Source organism: Mercenaria mercenaria, chromosome 8 (assembly GCF_021730395.1).
Source record: "Mercenaria mercenaria strain notata chromosome 8, MADL_Memer_1, whole genome shotgun sequence".
Classification (NCBI taxonomy): domain Eukaryota; kingdom Metazoa; phylum Mollusca; class Bivalvia; order Venerida; family Veneridae; genus Mercenaria; species Mercenaria mercenaria.
Window position 1 is genome coordinate 27,728,359 of NC_069368.1, and position 20,957 is coordinate 27,749,315.

The 20,957-nt window shown below is 33.5% G+C and overlaps 1 long non-coding RNA gene across 1 annotated transcript; it reads right to left on the reverse strand.

Annotated features, from left to right (window-relative positions):
• Window positions 1-9,397: 9,397 nt before the first annotated feature.
• On the reverse strand, window positions 9,398-13,290 carry LOC123565804 (uncharacterized). The gene is made up of 3 exons (XR_006689242.2): window positions 13,048-13,290; window positions 12,665-12,809; window positions 9,398-10,652 (listed from the first exon to the last, which is right to left on the reverse strand). It is a non-coding gene; the product is annotated as an uncharacterized LOC123565804 (long non-coding RNA).
• Between the last annotated feature and the right edge of the window lie 7,667 nt (window positions 13,291-20,957).

Here is a 20,957-nt window from a genome sequence, read left to right on the forward strand (position 1 = left end):
TTATTAATACATAATTTCACAATACTTCATATTTGTCATAATAGCAGTGTCGTTTAAATTAACTTTTATGAATTCACGCGACTCTATCATTAAACAGTGTCCTGTTACATACCATATAAACAACATCAGTTCAATTATTTAGTGTATCTTGTGACTGTTTGCTTTAATTCTGTAGATCGTTGAGATAGCATGCAACAAAACAGGTCAATTTCACCCGAGTCTTGCAACCATTGGTGCTGGAACAATTCCGATTTTCCACATTTTACAAGCAAACACTTCTTTGTATTAACTAATACATTTAAAGTTAAAGACTTTCCAATATATTAATATTGTCTGAGTTTTGTCTACAATTATTGTCCTATCATTAGCAATAATGCATTTAATCTATTCAGCAAAAAATAAGCTATCTTTCTAAGAATTATCATAATCGATAGCATTTTTAAGTTATAACATGATTAATCATACGGTGGAATAACCTTCTAAATCTGCTTGACCAGTATGATTCAAAGCTGCCATTTGCCTCTGCAAATTGTTTGTAGCGTATTTAATATAGACATAAAACATTTACCCAAAGCAACCTTAAGACTGCGATGAGGTGGTCTATCATTGCTGGTTTGTCAACACACCTTGTGTTTTAATATCGGGTTATATTATAGCAAGCTGTCCATTCAAAACGATGTAAAAAATACTAGTTGTTACAACAATAATTAGAAATATGCTTAGTAATAACATTTTCAAATATGTATATGTTTATTTTTCATTCAAATATCAAATAACCAAAGCTACAAATTATATTGAATTAAAAGAAATTAATGTCATTTAAATTGATTAATTTTTAAGATATCATATTGCAATAGTATTAAATCGGATGTATAACTTCTTAGTTAACAGTACTAACTGTTTACTTGTTAAAATAAATCATTCTTAATACTGAAGTGGGACAACAAATTTTTGCACCATTCAAAGCCAACTTCCGAGCTTGAATCCAAGATATTAATATAAAATCCCAATTGACTTGTTGTTATACTTTCACTATTTTATTATATAACTACGCAAGATTTTTAATATTTTGTTATTAAACAATCTTCAATTTTACAGATGTTTAACAATGAAATTAGTGACTGTTTTATGCCGCTATTTATAGAATTAGTTTCATCATAGTACAATATGGCTATCTATTAACAAGTTGCTAACAAGACAATATTTTTCACCTTTACTATTACACAACATATCTTTACATTTTGTTAACAATTTCCTGAGTACATGTATTATCATTTTCAATCTGACATAATTCTTCATATATTTGTTTACACTACCAACATCAATATTAGAAATAAAATCTTGTTTTTGGTTTTCATCCATAACTTAGGTTTTTGATTGTACTCTCCTGTATATTTCGGATTATAGCATCTCCATACTCAAAAATAATTTCAACAGGATTATGAGCATCGGAATACAAGAGACAAAAATCTAACACATTTAACTTGGAGATCAACTTAAACATACTAGTTGTACTGACAAATAAGTCTATGGTACTAACATTTTTGCTGGTTACACACCCAGTGCGGTCACCATAGTCCGTCCATTGAGTATATACATGTTATTGTATTTTAGAAAATCCATAAGTTTATTGCCGTAATTATTCACAGACTTGTCTTCGTTATTTCTTTCTTGGTATACATTTGTACCAAGAAATACATTTGCTTCATGTGATAGTTCATTAAATAAATCGGTCATGTCATTCTCGTGAAAAATATCATAATCTGGTTCAACATATTCTTGGAGACGTTTTGTTCTGGAATTCCAGTCGCCGAATAAACAGATATGTTCGTACCTGTTTGCAAATGTATCTAATTCTGCCTGTATTTCATTAAACGGATCATCGACAGCGAATATAGAGTTTTCGGGTGGGACGTATACCACACCATACATTATATCTCCTTTTTTAGTTAGTTTATTAGGAATCACGAACCATTGCACAAAAGGACAGTTGGTATCAACAAAAGAATAAGTGGTTCAAGGTTACTTTTATAGGCTACACAAATACCACCTGATTTTCTATTGGCAATCTTTTTCTATGTTTAAAATATAATTTAAAGTTTTCCCGAATAACAGTATCGAGCGAATCAGTCTTTGTTTCTTGAAGCCCAATAACATCATATTTTTGTATCAAAGAATTGAATTCTGGAGTATTTTGTTTGGATACTAAACCACAGACGTTTAATGATAAAACAGAAAAGTATTTTGTTTGGCCTACATTTTCGGAGTTTAATCGTGAGAAGTTATTTTCTTCAAAGTTACTCTGTCTACTTCCACTAATCCTATTGTTCTCAATACCGCGTTCTCCCTGCCTGGCCTAGTGACCAGGTGCATTTGAATTTGCATTTATGCTTTCATCCATACAATTTTCAGGTTGACTTAGTATGCTCGATTGAGGCCCCGTCTGGGGTGACAACAATTTCAGTGCAGTTTGATCAGATGGTGGATTTGAGGCACCCATAATTAAGCAATTATCACTTTCGTGCTCTTTTTCGACATGAAGTCTTTTGACGTAAGTTTCCTCTAGTGGAGATCGAGCTTTTTGCTTGTTTCTTTGTGCAGATTCAGAGCGTTCTCTATTAAACGCGCTAAATCTATTGGGGGTCCTGAAATCAATGGGCTGTCTCTGTTGCTCACGTCCGTGGGGAGGCATTTCTGCTCGATTTGGGGACTGTCTTCTCGTGTTATGCGGGGGGTCATATGCGTTTGCACGATTTGAATTGTTCCGTGTGTCACGATTCTCGTATGGATATCCTATTGCATATGCGTTTTCGTTTACTTCTGCGTTACTGAATGGTCGTTTAGGATTTTTCGGGGTATTTGTGTCAGGGTCATACATCCTACCATTCACATAAAGTTTGTCACGAACCAGGATACATCTGTTTTTTTCCTCGTTATTATGATTTTTTTCTTTTTTGAGTTTGCGCATCACTGGGTAGAGTTTTCGACGGCGCTCCTCAACCTCGGGCGGGAATTGTTCATTTATGTACTTACCTGTTTTTTGTTTATTTAAGTTTACACCCATATTTCTCACTATTTCTCTTTGTTTTGGCTCAAGGAATTGTGCAATAATTGCTCTTGGCTTTTTGCTGTGCGGGCCTCCAAGTCTGTGAACGCGACCTAAATTTAATCTCGCTAACCGTTATTTTGCCCTCCGTGTTAACTGACGGGTCGTTTTGCACGTGATTTTCAAGGAATGTCCGCAGGGTAGACTCGCAATCTTCAGTTATTTGTGTATTGGTATGTTCACTAATACCCGTAAACAGTAAGTTTGAACGCATGGATCTACATTGTAAATCGAGAAGTTTGTCTTGCATTTCAAAGTTTTGTGATTCTAGATCGGATATTTTTGTTCTTAGATTTCTATTTTCATATTGGATATCACAAAGCGACTTGGAACACTTATTCTTGTGATTACGAAACTCATCACTAAAATCGCTGACTGATTGGCAAAACGTTTCACAGTCATTGACTCTCCTGTTCAGTGTCGAATTCTCGTCTTTTATTTGGGCAACTTCTGTTCTAACTAGTGATAGATCGTTTTGATTTGGTCGAGGGAAGATACATTTTTCTCTATAGACTGCAGACGTGTGTCGAGTTTACTGATCATTTGTATCAATAAACCAGTTTGTTGCTCGTTCGTGGGTTGTGCAATACTGTCTGGGGCTGGATACTGGGCTGGGCGGATCCGGGCGGTGCAATATTGGTTGTGCAATACTGGGTTGTGCAATATTTATCTGTGATCCCGTTTGACCAAAATCTATTATATGTTTGTGCATTTGGCATTTGAAAAAGTACCTGTTGTGCTGCATTTTGGTTCATCATCGGCGGTAAGTAAAAGTTTGGATCTGTATACTGCATGTTCTGCATGTTTTGCATGTTCTGATAATTATCTGTATCTGTACTGTTCGACATATTTATCCCACTATTTATTCCATTGTTATAGGCACCATTAACTCCATTCTGGTTTAAAACTTGTCCTTTGTTCGCGGTGTTTATATGCATGTTTGTTTTGGCTCCTTTGTTGTCATGTTCTGTTGTTTTTAGATCACTATTTACACTTTTTTCCCCGTTTTTCGACTTATTTCTAGTCATTCTTATATTTGGCTACTTTAAAACTAAACAATCTGTTAATTTATTATTCAATATATTCCAATTCTATCAATAAATTCCATTTTTTTCTTTATTTTTTGAAATGAGAAAAAATATCCGCCATTAAACGGAGCCTCGTTTTCAAAACATCCCAAAGGTATTTACATTAATAATAACAAATAAACACCGTTTAGATCTAATTAAATCCGTTTTAATCCAGTTAATTCGATCAACGGGCATTCGTCTAATTACAAACAAATTAATTATTTCAACAATTTTTTATGTTAAAATAGCGATGTAAAACACCATCTTTAAATAACAATTTCAGACAATCAAACAGTTTGATACGTTGTTTTGATAACGTTTAAAAGACTTGTTAGCAATTAACGGATAAATACACAATGTACACGCTTAACGTGTTAACACGATGTCGCAAGTGTTAATTTCCCGTGGCGATTCGCGGTAACATACAGGAAAATTTGAGTGGTCGTAATTGCGGTGATTAATTAAGTGTGAAAAAATCAAACAGTTCTGAAATTGGTGGTCGCATTAGTGGATTAGCGGTCTGGTCGCATTTTCGGACAAACGACCATTAGTTTTAAAAAGGAAATATTCCGTTCTTTGCAAAATCGGTCGTTTTAGCGGTGCGGTCGTAATTTCGACGTGGTCGTAAGTAGGAATTTTACTGTATTTGGTTTTTTGAATTTTGATTTAAAGAAAACATGTGCACTGAAAATCTCGCTTTGCACTCTGTAGTGAAGTCTTATATATTGCGGTTAACAATTTAAAATCAGTCAATAGAATCGTACCGATTTCAGTAATAAACGCGAAATGTTTCCTCATAGATTAAACAGCAATTTCATTCTACAGTCGCCGTGGGGTATAGAAATAACTACGAGAGAACCAAATCGATTCAAACAATAAAATTGAAATTTTCTAACTGGAAATTTAAGTAACAGAACAGTGCCACTACTAGAACTCTGGAACATGCCCATTATGCTATACAGAGCAGAAAAGTAAGCTGAGCGTGAGATATTTATGAGAATGTACCACCAAAAAATTATAAAAGAACCTTCGCATTTAGATCGGGTAACTATGACAAAAAGAACGATGCTTGCTTTAATTGATTGCATATAAAATGTCTTGGATTTATATAAAAGATACATTGTACCACAGTGACTTGTGGAGAAACAGAATTGATAAAGACTTTATTTGCCATTAATCTGGCGGTAGCAGTTGCAAGCATTGTCGGCGATTGGCTATAGAATCGTTTATGTTGGAATATAACAAATGATCCGGATCATTTGGAAGAATCGCTTTTATATCCTTATTGTTCTTTTTTCTTTGACTTTATCGGAGAAAATCCTAATTTTGCCTTTCGTGATAAAGTTCATGTTCAACTTCCAGAGAATGCTTCCATATAACCCGATTTTTTTCATACACAATACATTGTTTATGCATATTAGGAGTATGCATGTGTGTTTCAATTATTATTTTGTACGCAAACGCCTTTGCAAACCTTTTGATCAATTTATTTTAAAAGATCACAACAGCAATGACATACAAGAATCATAATATTAATACTCAGTGATGAGGAGCTGACAACCTTAGACCAATATTTTCGTAAATTTTATAAAAAAAAATCAAAATTTCACAAATTTACTTCATATTCTGTCATCAAATACTGCAGGTGTCGTTTGAAATGTAACTTTTCATGGAATTACACGGCTAGTCTATCATTAAAAGTTCCCTGTGTACTACCATATAAACATATCTGCGGATGTCTCTAAATTGTATTTTTGTATTTGTAACATGTGTAAATGTTGAGTTCTGTAGATGGCGTGGACGGTAGCATGCACTCCACTACCGTCCATGAACAGGCTCAATCAAACCGAGTCTGCAACGTTTTCATTGTTGTCGTGTTGAGCGAACTGTGGAGTTTCCACTTTTTTCTTTTGCAGAGCAATAACCTTACCTTCTGTATTAACAGCAATAGCAACTTTAAAGTGTATGCACGTTGGGCACTCAATGCATATTACATTTTCTCTGGTAGCTTTTTTTAAATTTGATTTTCCTATCATGGTTGCCCAACTAAGATTTAGTTATTTCAGCAAAGTATGAATTTGATTAGCATATTTTGCCTAAGGAATGATACAAATATATAAGACCTACTAGTATTGTGTTACAGTTGTTAAAGCATTGCATTGCCAACTACATATGAGCCGCGCCACTGGAAAACAAACATAGTGGCTTTGCGACCAGCATGGATCCAGACCAGCCTGCGCATCCGCGCAGTCTGGTCAAGATCCGTGCTGTTCGTTTTCAAAGCCTATAGCAATTAGAGAAACCGTTAGCGAACAGCATTGATCCTTACCAGACTGCGCGGATGCGCAGGCTGGTCTGGATCCATGCTGGTCGCAAAGCCACTATGTTGGTTTTCTCATGGCGCGGCTCATATTAAGTTGAAGTTCATTCGAAATGCGACTCAGTAAAAAAATAATACTAGTTGTGCAACCAATATAGATTAGAAATAAATGATTTCAGAAACTAGACACAGTTTTAAACTTGCAATATTTTTTTTTCATTTTTTTTTTCAAATATCTAAAATATGCAAATATAAAACTACAAATTATATTGAAATAAAAAGAAATAAGCATTTAAATGATTTCAATTTAAATGTTGATAATTGCAAAATTGTATTAAAATCGATAAAACATACATTTAGTAACAGTAATGGAACTTTTTGCTTGTTAAATAAATCTCTCATAGAATACATGAAAAGTGGGAAAAATCATAAAGTGTTGTTTCAAGTTGCGCAAGCGCCGAGCGTGATCCGACCTTGCAAAACCCACGAGAACCGAATACAAAATCCCAGATCTAGCTGCTGTTATAACTTCCCTTTTATTATATACCTCCGCGATTTTGTTTGTTGTTCTGTTATTAAACAAAATCTTCAATTTTTACCGATGTTAAAATGGAACTTAGTGAAGTTTTTATGCGCGCTATTTATAGAACTGAGTCAGGTCATGCATATTAATAAAAGTAGTCCGGCAACATACAATGCAAAAGGTACAATACGGACTTTTTCTGCCTGTTCATATTTACACTGTGAAATACAAGCCGATTTTATTTACAGAATTTACATATGTGTATAATAAATGAATGTATAATGCATTTGTAACCTGACGATCTAATACTTGTATAATTCAGGTATCACCATAATACCATAAATCTTAAATTTGGAAATACAATTAAAAAAAATAACTTTAAGGTGAATGTTTATATATGACATTCAAGAGGAAAAAAAATTAAAATAATGCTACCTACCAACTCACCGATAGATACGTAATCCCGAAATAAATTTAATCTTTGCGCGAAGAATTTATCTGACAGTTAAACAGTTGATAAATACATGCATTTGTATAATATCAGTCTTAAACTAATAGGACAAATTCAGATTCACTTTAGGCTGAACAAAAATGTAGATACAGCGTAATTGTGCACCACATCACACGTCATAGAAAAAAACAAATGAAAAACTCTTCAATATGTACATTGCAAATAGACATTTGAGAATGTTTGTAGGTTGTTTTAGTCTTTACGACACTTATTAATTGTTTGTAACCATTTTCTTTTATATTAGAGCATACATAATTAGCGAAACAAATACTTCTGCAATACATTCAACAGTCAAATGAGCGTTGTTGTGAGAAAACTGTCGTCAGGGTTAGTTTTCGAACAGTTGTCCTCAATTATTAATTAAAAGGTACATGTGTGCCTACAACTATCATCACAAAGTTAAACATAACGAAACAAGAAATATCACAAGTTTAGAAAATAAAGTTGTAGCCGAAGCGTACAATAAATATTTCAAAATATATGTAAATATATATATCAACATTTAGAGGTCAAATAAATCACATGTATGTGCTTTAATTGGTTTTATCAAAATATTCTATTGTTGATAATCTTTAAAGGGTGGCGTTTGTTTCAGTGATACAGTTCGAATCTTGCATATTTTCTATCAGAGATTAAATAAGGAAACATAGCAAAGTAATACATAAAGGCATATCCTTTTGAGAAAAGTATTTGCATAAAATGTTTGCCGAGAACGTTCAGTACAAGCGTTAACTTCAAAACACTGTGAGCTTTTCTCAAATGAGATAACCACTTGCAATTGATGACAACTTAATTCTTTCGAATCTTTTTTAATCCGGCTATAAGCCTGTCTTTTGATAGAACACTGTTTCAGTAACAGATGTTGCATGACAGCTTCAAGCCAATTGAAACATAAAGTAATCAGTTTTACTAGGCAACCGTGCAGAGCCATTCTTAGAAAGTCAATACTTAAGTCTTTCTCCCCAAGATGACTAAACTATATAACTGGTTCGTTACCTTGATGGTAATAAAGTAGAAAGCTGAGTAAATCTACACAAAGATAAAATATTTACCAGAAACGTTTAGCTTAAACATGCTTTCAGAACTATGCCCTAGTTAAAGGGCAATAAGAGCCATGACAGAAAAAAAAACACGTTTTAAAGTTTCTATAAGGCGGTTGCGTTCTTTGCATGTGGCTTTTTCTGTAGGAATTTAGTCCTTGATTTTTAAAGAAACTTTGGTATTATGATATTAAACGTTATGAATGATTTTAATTCCGGAGACACATCGATGTACATGTACGTCGAGAAATTCATATAGATGTAATTCGGACTTGGTAAATTCTGATTATAAAATATACTAAGTAGATAAAAATGCACGGTTATCATACAAGAAAAAGACATAGATAAAGAGCTTATGTTTTAAAAATATCTGATACGTAATTTGCTACAATTTTGCTAATACACGTGATAGAACGTTGCACAATATCATGTGTCAAATATAAATGTTTAAATGTAAGACCCATCCAATAATATAGAAAATGTATTTATGTATCATATATCTGATAAAATAGAGCAACTCCTTTTTTAATAAAAATGAAAATACATCATTTTAAGACAAATTTTTTAAACAAGAAAATATGTTTTGTTCACAATATGCATGTTTATTTTTTTACAGTTTTTTTTTTTTGCTTCATATAATTTTCAAAATACTAATATATCTGTGTGCATTTTCCACTGCACAATTACATTTAAGTGTAAAAGGATCGAAGCATTGAAAGATTGCATCTGGAGCAATTGGTTTTTTTTTCCAAACGAAAAAAATGGACGATATTAGATTTTATATTTATTTGTAAAAGATAAAATATAAAACTTGTATTATACAAAAATGTCACAGCACTTTAAATCAACACAGACACATATAGCTTTTGTAAATAAAATATATATGTATACAAACAAAATATATACAAAATGTATAAGTTGAATCTAAATACATCAGACATAGTGACTTTTTATAACACTTCCAGATCTGTAATCTGGTATTAATGCATATATTTTGATAAAAAAACTGATGTATTCCTCGCCGCTCAAAGCCCCAAAATCCACAGCAATAGCGATCACAAAAGAAAATCCACATCCCGCAGCAATATTAAGATATATCAACTAATGGAAATCACTCCACATCTTAATGCAAAATTAAAATTGCGATCACAAAACATTCTCCACTTGATATCCTGCAGCAGTATTAGGATGGCGGTAACGAACAAATATTTCCCCACATCATACTGCAAAATTATGATAGCGATCACAAAACAAACCAAACTTCACTTGACATCCTGCAACAATGACAGGAAAGTGATTGCAAACAACTATCACTCCATATTTTGCAGCAATATTATAATAGCGATCACAAACAAATGTCACTCCACATATCACATGAATTTGAAGTTTGCCAGTTACGAAAAAATATCAGCAAATTAGGCCAGCTGTCACAGACCAATATCACTCCACATACTGCAGCATATTTAGACTAGCGATTGCGAACAAACGTCACTTGACATCCCGCGGCAATATAAGGATATATAAACAACCGCATGCTTTTTGCAGTGCACCCTAATAAACAACCAAACATAGCGTACATGAGAGTGTAGACCATTGCAAGGCTTTTGAAATTATGGAGAAAAGCAACATTCTTCTTACCTTTCTAAAGATATCTAACACTTATTTTCACTCCTTTTTCCTTTTGTCAGTGTCATATATACATTCAATGCAGAATTGGGTGAAAACTAGAATGCTAAAAATTTCACCCTTACTGTAGCTTTCAAATGATAAAATATTTCACCAAAAGCTTAAGGAAAACACTCAGCTTGATTCAGTTTGTTAGCCTAGTCTTTTATTTTTTGTTTCGTTTCTTCTTCCTCTTGCTGTATTTCTTTTTCTTCTTCAACCTCTTTCGGTGATTCTTTGAACCTTTTAACTTCTTCTTTGATTTGAGGTACTGTGTTGGTGGCTTACAAGATTGTGTTGAGTGCACCTGAGTATATCCCTGATGAATTAATACATCTCTTTGTATATTGTTTCTTTGTTCAGTAATGTCGGCATCCTGATGTTCGTATTTACCTTCAAATAAGTACAAAGGATTATCTGGAAAGTATAAAACATAAGTCAATCTATCTTTCATCCGAATAATCAAGAACATTTCAATCAGTTCAGTCAACAGAACTCTCGGGCGATTAAATTGTCCAAGCTCTCTTACATCATCCAAGCGCTCAAGGAAAATAATAAAACTACGATAGACTAGCGTGATTCATAGATTTGCCGATTCAATTCCGTCGTTCATTTCGCATGAACACCGGAAAAAATTATATCATTTCTTAAATATCATTCACAAAAGCATCTTATTATCCCCATCATTTGTTAAATATCATTCACAAAAGCATCTTATTATCCCCCGCCAATCCGCCAATGCGATGTTTTGGCGTGATCCATCAGCCTGTGCGTCGGTGCGTTCGTCCGAAATTTAAAATGCTTATAATCCAAAATGTATTTAAGCTAGAATTACCAGCCCTGACATAAACATTAAATACACATGACCTTTGCTCACAAATAGTATTATTCCCCTTGTCAAAGTAAAAGTAGAGATTTTTTTCCCTTGATTCGTCTGAAAAAACATTGAAAATACTTATAATTCAAAGCGTATTTCAGCCAGCTAGGATCACCAAACCTCACATACTTGTTATTTATCACATGACCTCTGCTTACATATGGTAATATCCCCCTTAACCCAGTTAACGCAGAGACTTTTCCCTTAGTTTGTTAAAAAATATAAATGTTTATAATTCAAAGTGTTTCTGATAAATTCCCAACTAACAAAGTAATCCATTTATGGATCTTCATGACAGTTGAAATGCAAATAAAAGGATGAAGCTTTGTTCCTTAATATACCAGTGTCAACGCTTTTGAATTTCACATTTAGATATATAGGTCACGGGCTTCGTTTCCATGGTAACATCAATTTAATTCAAGAACCCACAATTTTCTACTGAAATTTGAACAAATTTAGAGCTTAGTTTAGGTAATTTTATATATGTAACGAATTATCAACGGAAACTGAAGAATAGGTACTATAAATCAAACTGTCCAATATTTATTTAAAAATCTCCGTTATAAGTAACCTTTCACCTAACTATATTCCCAAAAACATCAGTTACCATCATCCATTGTCTTAAATTCCGCATAACCTTTCAATTTTACTACATAAAAGAAGCAAAATATTGATCACTATTCAGAGCGAAAGACTCATAAAAAATATTGTAGCAAATAATGGCTGTTTAAAAATAGATAAAATATAGAAAATGCACAGAATTACTCACTATCAAAATAAAAGCTATAAATTTGCGCGGTAACTGACACGTAACGTCATGACGTCAATGACGTCATTTTAAGGCAACAATGTTTGAAGCGTTTCTGTGCAATTTATTCATTATTTCTGCATTATTAAACCATTATATAAGCATCAGATCAGAGACAGGTGAATGACATTTTTTTCAGAAGAATGCATATAGAAGCACATTTAGTTTGTCGTAAACTTCATCGTACACGTCAGATCTTACATGACAACAAAGTGTTTTGGAAATAAGTCTGAAATTAGACTAAATTAGCTATTTCTTTGAGATAATTATAATATCATAGTCGAGTCTTAGACCGGTTGGGCATGCGCACATACACATATTAAGGTAACCTACCTCCTTTATTGAATTTTCATGTATTTATTGGGGTGAACGTCACACGAACACAATAATAAGTCATGATAGCATTCCAGCTTCGTGGAGAAAGACCGCAAGTCCTCTTCGAGCATTATTTCAGAAACGAGCTGGTACCTGGATAGAACCACCGACCTTTTGCAAGCCAGCTAAATGGCTTTCTTCGTATGAAAGAATGATCTAACAAACTAAGTCAGGCTTCGAACCCATAGAGGGGAATGACAAGTGACTGGATTAGTGAGCTTAACCACTCGGCTACATAGACAGCCGCAAAATTGTCTTATGTTAAATACAACGATATTGTAATAGTTTGTAACATAAGAAATGAAATATTATTAAGGTGGTTATTATAATAATAATGATAATAATAATAATAAATTTCAAAATCCTTACCAACATACTGTGAATTCGGACAAGTGTCTGATATATCAATTTTTCTATCTTGCTCCGTTCCACCCGGAAAACCCTGATTTATCATGGACATCAACATCGCAACTGTCCAAATGTTTATTTTCAAGATACGCATGTCTTGTTATTTCTGAAACAGAATTATAATGACACATAGTGCACTCAGTCATGTATATCTTAACTAACTTAAATGACATTGCAACATATCTTATTATTATTAGAAAACATAATAGCCCTTACATAACAGCAAAGTGTTTTGGATACATGTCTGAAATTAGACTAAATTAGCTATTTCTTCGAGATAATTATAATTTCATAGTCGAGTCTTAGACAGATTGGAATCTACTCAGAAACGATAACAAACTTACCAGATTTAACAATTAGTCCGCCAGAATTCCTCCTCTTTAATTGAAAACTATTAAATCTAACATGTCGCAGAAAAAACACCAAAAGCATATCCTTGACGCGATATAACTGCATAAAAACGTGGCCAACACACTATTAAGAATTAAAACATAATTATTATAGTTGCGGCATGCTATTAGAATCGGTATACGAAAACGAATTGATATGTATATTTCTGTGATATTACAAACTAATATTATACAAAGTCTTTCTAAAGCATGTTTTATTCGATAGAAGAAAACTCTATCCAATTTTCTCTTATAATGGTTGCTATGGCAAAAGCGATACAAGCATTGATTTAGGCATATATAGGAGAAGAGAAACGCTTTGATTTAACATAGATACAACAATGATTTGTGATGAAAAGCTATCGATAATTACTTAATTTACCATTAATTTTTGCATGCAAACATTGTCAGTGTCTGGTGAATCGGGTATTTTTGCGGAGAAATTTTTCTCTTAATCAACCGGCACAGATTTGTTTTACATTTTCTATTCTCAGCAGCGTCTCTCTTATTGCTGAAATAGTTATGAATTTCGTTGTTCATATAAGGTGCATCAGCTATTTATTCTGTGTTGCATCTTTTGGCAGACTCGTTTGTGCATCTACGGTTAAATATAAATAAATTATTTCATATTATGGATGATTTGATTTCTGGACTAATTTTATAATCAGACTACTCGCATATCAACTAGTATATATACATATCTTTTATAAAGCAACTATACACATGTACAATAATATGAATGTCCCCCGAATGGTTGAACGTGGCCGCAGCTGTCACGTGATTCACAGTTTTGCTGCCTTTGTCATAACTTTAATTTATAAATGTTTCACTGAGACTTTTCTGTTCACCACATCTTGCTTGTCTCTATAATATTGTAGCGAATGTATTCTTCATAAAGCTTAATGAATACAATGTCTTTTTTAATGAAAACATTTGTTCGTTAAAGAGTTATTATAAATGATACATATAATACTGTGTGTGTGTGCTTGTCACTGTCAACATTGTAGGAAACATAACAATTACATTAGACTCATGTTTTGCTTCTTTATATTTATATATTTATATACATGTATTATAACTTGCTGAAAAAAAGAAGAGTTTCTAAATGTACAAAATGCATTTTATATTTTGTTACATCAGAAAAAACGGAAGAGTTTCTAAATGCAGAAAAGGAATTAGATATTCTAAAACTTACCTAAAAGTGGAAGAATTTCTACATGCATAAAAAAATCATATATTTTATGACTACCTAAAAAAGGAGAATTTCTACATGCAGAGAAGGCATTTTATATTTTATAACTTCCTGGAGGTGGAAGAGTTTCTAAATGCAGAAAAGCAATTTTATACTTTATGACTTCCTATAAATATTAAAAAAGTATTATATTTAACGCTTTAAATGGTGTTCAAATTATCTCGTAATTAAGTAAATGTTGCTTATAAATATGTGATTACTGACACTGAATTCTGCTTTGAAATTCCTTAATTAAATTGTTTCAAGAAATGAAATGATATTTATACCTCTAATATTAATGCAGAGTATGAATGTCTGTCTATATGAATGTTTTCTTTCAAAATGGTGCGTTTCAGTAATATTGTACGTATGCAATCATTGCAAAAGTCCTTGCCACACTTTAGACCAACTTTAACTTAATATTATTAAAACACTATTAAAAGTATGGAAGTTAATATTAAGTGATAAAATAAATCTTTAAAGGTTTGACAGGAGGAACAGCCAGTTTATATAATTTGTCAAATAAATTATAAACACTTATTTCATCATTTATTATCATACAACAGATATATCCTTAAGATGTTTTATTTTGAGCAATGGCTACGTCTCCTATGATAACAAAAATTAAAACATTAAAACGTTTTCATGATATAAAAGTATACTTGAAATTTATACTTGAAATTTATACTTGAAAATATATCATCATGTTTAGCATTGTTTCTTCGACCACGTTTTACAAACAGATTCAACAAAATACACGCGTATGTGATGCATATGAATGTAAGATGTTGGACCATTTGAAATCATCTTATATACTAACATGCTATGTAAGTGATACAGCAGATCTCGTCGGTTGCCTAGAGGTAGACTGCCTGCTTCGAGCTGGCGGGGGTTTAGGGTTTGTGGGGGAGAGGGGTGGGGGGGTCGAGCGGGGGTCGTGGGTTCGCTCCATGGTCGCGTCATTCCAAAGTCGTGAAAAATGGAACTAAAACATCCTCGCTATGCGCTCAGTATGAATATCAAAGTTCTGGTACTCGTCAGCCAGATGTCAGTGTAATGTGACTGAGTGAGGTATCAGTTCATCTTTGTCATGACATTCCAGTGAGTCAGCACTATAAAATTGTGCATTTTGTGCTCACTGCTACAAGTAGAAACCGAAATAAATATTTCTGAAAAAAAAAATTCTAAACCTGAAAGCACGCACTTTTATTCTGAAATCAGCGAAGAATTTTTATTCTGAAAAAATGTGTGTACTTTAATATGTTGCTGAAAGAAACTATTATCCTCGAAATCAGATTTATTTCTCTTTTGACGAAGACAATGGCGAATCCTTAGGGAAACAGTTTAATTATAGCCAGACAAATTAAGTATAGACTGAAACTTTGATAAACTCCTAAATCATTTTCAAGTCAACAAACCGTTGTCTAGACTACTCTACGCTATTGTGTGTAAACATGCAAAAAACTGTTGATTGTGCTGTACGCTTGTTTACTTGAATACATTTAAAATTAAATCTAAAAGTTTCTATCGTCTTATAAATCAAATACAGTCAGAAACTAGCAATATACTTGTAAGAACATGGGAAAGAAGAAGTGACTTATAATTTTCCCAAAATTATATTGACATAAACAAAGGAACAAAATCGAAAAAAAAGAGGATTAATTGCTGCTCTGTTTACAATTTGTTTCATTTTATGATAAAAAAGTTAAATACTTGTCCAGTCAAAATTTACATTGTAATGCACCAATCAATGTTTTGCCCAAGGGGAGAGTGGGGAGTAGGGGTGGGGGGGAGGGGGGAGAGAGAGCGGCGAACATACACGGGACTTTTGACAGACGGCCGTTCCTGATAGGCGGGAATTCGACAGACAGAATGGTGCCGAATCACGGGAAATAGACTTTGGCCGAATTTTAGATCCCGGGGGTGGAAATTTGACACCGCTGAAATTATACGGGAGACAACTACGATCGCGTGAATCCGATCTGATCTTGCCATTCTATACATAGAGCGTGACGTCACACTTTCCGTCAGTGCGACAGTATGAAAGTGCTACCGTGGTGTACACAGTGCATACTTGCAGGCAGACGTGTTTTCGCCGCTATTTTCCGCTGCCAAAACGGTGAATTTAATGGGCAACGAAGATAAGCCCAGACTTGGGCAAAATATTCAAAGGTATACAAGAATGGTCTTTTATATTCTTAGACCGATACAAATTTATGTCTTATGGTTTTATATTTTGTCATGTATTTTCACTATGTTACGACGGAAAAGTTACGCGTTCAGGCCCTATTTCATACATACTAACCTAGTGAACATGTCCAGTAATGTTTTTTCTTCGGATTAGAGTTCTTTCACGGGTTAGGCAAAACTAATGAGATTATTAGATTCTCATCCCTATAAGAATCCCCCACCCCCTAAATTTGTTTCTTAAGAAGGACGTGGCTAGTGGTCCGGTAAGAATCCCCCACCCCCTAAATTTGTTTTTAAGAAGGATGTGGCTAGTGGTCCGGTAACCGGACCTCTAGACCCGGAGTCTAGAGGTCCCATGCCCGGATCCAGGGCCGGGCCAAGGGGGCTCTAGCCCCCAGTTGGCTGAGATGTGACCTATACTCATTAAAGATGCACCCTACTATTTCGGCAAAGGAATAATATTTTATCACAATTTCGATCCAGAAACGCACCTGAGGCCACCATTTCTTACCTGTATTTCAAAATTTTCCAAGGAGAGAACCCCATGACCCCCTAATATGGGCAGAGGCCCCCTCCAATACTTACCTGCTCTCAGCGCCAAGCGTCTCGGCGGTGACGCCTTCGTTCTAGACTGCTGCCCCCTCCCCCACCTGTCAAATATTTCTGGATCAGGGCCTGGGTCCGGTAATCAGTATACATGTAATATTATTATGTACTATACGTTGTACCAGTGTATAAGGTAATGGCTGGTAAAAGTTATGATTAGTTGTCATAAAGTCGCCGTTTTACGGTAGTTGTTTTTTTTTTCTGGGTCCGGTAATCAATATACATGTAATATTATTAGGTTATTTAACATTGTTCTGTAAAATACGGAGATATATTTTGACGAGTACCCAGCTGAGAAAACCATATTGGACGAGCCGCTAGGTGAGTTCAATATGGTTTTCTCAGCTGGGTACGAGTCCAAATATATCTCGTATTGTACAGTACAATGTTAAATAACCCTTTTATTCTATATCTATTTTATCTTACTATAATAATAGTTTAAATTAAAAATGTTTCACTGTATTCCTGCCTTTTCTAGTTTTTCCCAGCTTGGTATGAGTGCAAATATATATTAATATACTAAACAATGTTAGGCCTTAAATAACTTCATTACTTCATACGTAATATACGTAATTCATTGAATGTTGTTTTTTCTGCGTATCATTCCTACAATAGCCATTTGGCGCAGGCCCGGATCCATAATCTTCTCCATTTTGTTTCTTAACCGTTAAATAAAAACTGCTGAGGTAGCTATTCAGACAGTCAGGGCTGATATCTTCCAATTTCTAGGTTTCGTCCGGAACGGCTTCTTTTAGCGACTTTTCAAATATTCCAACATCTGATGATCTTTTTTACTGTATTTTTAAGTTTTTGATTATTAACGAACGTTTTAATATCTAAATCAGATGGCATTGTAATCACTTGAATCGGTTTTTTTTGTTGTTGTTGTAAACAAAAAAAACTCAAATTAAATCCAGGTTTCAAGACGCATAATCAAACTCTGTACTTTTCAGAGTACAATGGACACTACTCTGTGGGTAGAACTCACAGCATTGTGAACACAAAACTAACGTTTTTGTAGTTTTCATGGATGTTTTAACAGGAGAGTAAATGATTTTTACTAGAGAAATTCTCGCTGTCACGCACTGTTAATACACCTTTTCCGTAAAAAAACCGTAAACGTCATACAATCCCATAACCGTTACGGATAATTCAAAAGAAACTGACGTCAACATGATCAAACTACGCTGACACTACCTCGCACCTCAAGGAAATCTAAAATGACGTTGATGGTTACTAGTTGTAGATGTAAATACTACATCCAGTGGTAGATTATTTTTCTTGCATACCGTATTTTACAAATTATAGACTAATTAAAGCGCGAAAAAACTTTCTTTGTAACACGAAAAACTTTCTTTGTAGCACTCTTTCTTATTGTTTCGTGCTTAAACAAAGCACAGGAAATTAACATTTTTATACAGAAGTGACGTCATGACATTTTAATGACGCAAAACAAAAATGTTCCGGTTTAAGTCAGACACCACTAATTCAAACATTACCGGGAACTTTCTTGGATTAGGTAAGCGTAAACCTGGGAATAAGGTAATGTTTGTTTTTAACTTTCAAACTTTATTTTCCAACTTAGGTTTACATCAAGTAAACAACATAAGCATCATTTACATAGATATACAGTGAATAATGGCGGCATATCATATTAACAAATTGCAGTTCATTGGAGAACGTCAAACATAATATGTATGTAATACTACAAAGCATATCAAATGGTGATTATGTACATGTACATGTGTTCTACCAATGTTCCAATAAATATATTAGCGTAAAAAGTTCTTAATAATTACATAGACAAATATACTTGATTTGTTCAGTGCAGTTATATTTGTGCTAGAAAACATTTCTTCCAATTTGAAAAAGTTCGGATTAACATACTAGTAGTAATAGCGTTTAAAATACTTTTTTCTTTCATTGACACATTTTTGGCATATAAAAAGAAAGTGAAATTCATCATTATTACAAAAAGTACATTTTCTTTCAGAAGATTTTATTTTCTGCCATCTTCCCATTTCCACGGGTAATCTATGGTTTCTAAAAAACAAAAACGCATAATCGATAGACTACGTCTAGATGACAAAAGATTGATGTAAGCACTTCTATGAAAATTAGTTTTAATAGCTTTGTAAATATTAGTGTTTGATGTAATTTGTAAATCAGAATTCCGTTTCTGTATAAAGTTGTCTCTAAATTTTTGACAAATTGACTCAATCAACCATTTGTCATTTAAGAAACTCTGACGATACCATACACCCGAAAATCCGGATGAACGTAATAAATACTTAACATTGTCGATTCACTGGGACCTTACAGTACCTGAAATATTCATTTCATATATCATTCTGTAAACTTTACAAGACAATTTTTTTCAGTATTTTCACAGATTAGAACATTTAATAAGTTTTGTCCAAAACGATATTTTACTCTTCTATAGATACAATGTGAATAAACGCAAGAAGTGATTGGTTTTTTAAAAAATTTTTCTGCATTTACAGTATTTTATTATACATTCTGTCAAAATTTGCTATATTTTATGTATATTAAAAAAGTGTGTGACTAAAAAAAGGCCTGTAGCACCTGTAAAAAATTACAGACTCCGGTATATACCAGAACAAGCGATTTTAATGGTAAGTATCCATTTAATGGTAAGTAACCATTATTGTAATTCTAACCGTAACCTTTGTCAGTACATTATACATATTATAAACTAAATTCGTGCGGACATGCAATAAGTTGCGTATTTTATTTTTGCCGTGTGCTCTGATTGATATCACTTCCGGTCTTGCGCAGAAGTCCGCTCCAGGTCTGCAATGAGCAAAATCGATTATATCACTATTCAGATGTTTTCGTCCGATATTATTGTGGACCTAAGACATTTCTTGAAAATGAATGATTAGACAAATATATATGTTTCAATTTATAGAAGGCCGTACACGCCAAACAGTAATAAAACAGTTGGTGTTCTCTATTTATTTATTTGGGTTTTACGGCGCACCAACACAGTATAGGTTATATGGCGCCAAACAGGACTACAAATTTTGGTTCCATACCTCATTTACATCGAAATAAAAACATGAGGTATGGAATCAAAATTTGCATACCTGCTGGAATCACAGAGGTACAGCAAAACCATGTGTTAAGACCCTATTAGTCGCCTCTTACGATCATGCAAGGGCAAGGCAGTGGTTCCAATTCTTTTCATACACAGATCGTCCCAGAACCACATGGGGCTGGTGTTCTCTAACCTATATTATAGCTAAAAGATGATTTCGGTCGGAAACCTTCAAAGGTAATGTTATTGGTCACAAATTTGTTGCAAATGGTGTAAAAATGCGTTTTTCTCTAAAACTAAGTGCGAATTTGTTTTTGTTTTAATGTTGGCCTCTTTTTTGACAGGTATGCCCATTTTTATCTGAGTTTTTGGACTAAAACGGTCTAATTTTTATCTCTGTAATGTCAGAGAATGATCAAAACTAATAATCTCTATTTCTGTTTCTTACGGAATGAATCATATTTCAGCTTCCAAGTAAAATTGCAAAATTCAATGCAGATAACTTAAACCATCGCGAAAATATGCAATAAAATGACGACAGGATCTGAATCTGGGCATGCTAATCAACAGGAGGTGACCTAAGTAAACTTTCTTGATAAAACTTTGCAAAACATTTTGTATTGGATCGTGTTTGACAATAACACTGTAAAATGGGAAAATATGGTACGAAATATTCATCTATAGATTTGTCATTTGTAGCGTAACGTAATATTATTCCTAAGCATAATTTATTTTGTATTAGTTTAAACATATTTAATTGCTCAATCAATATTTACA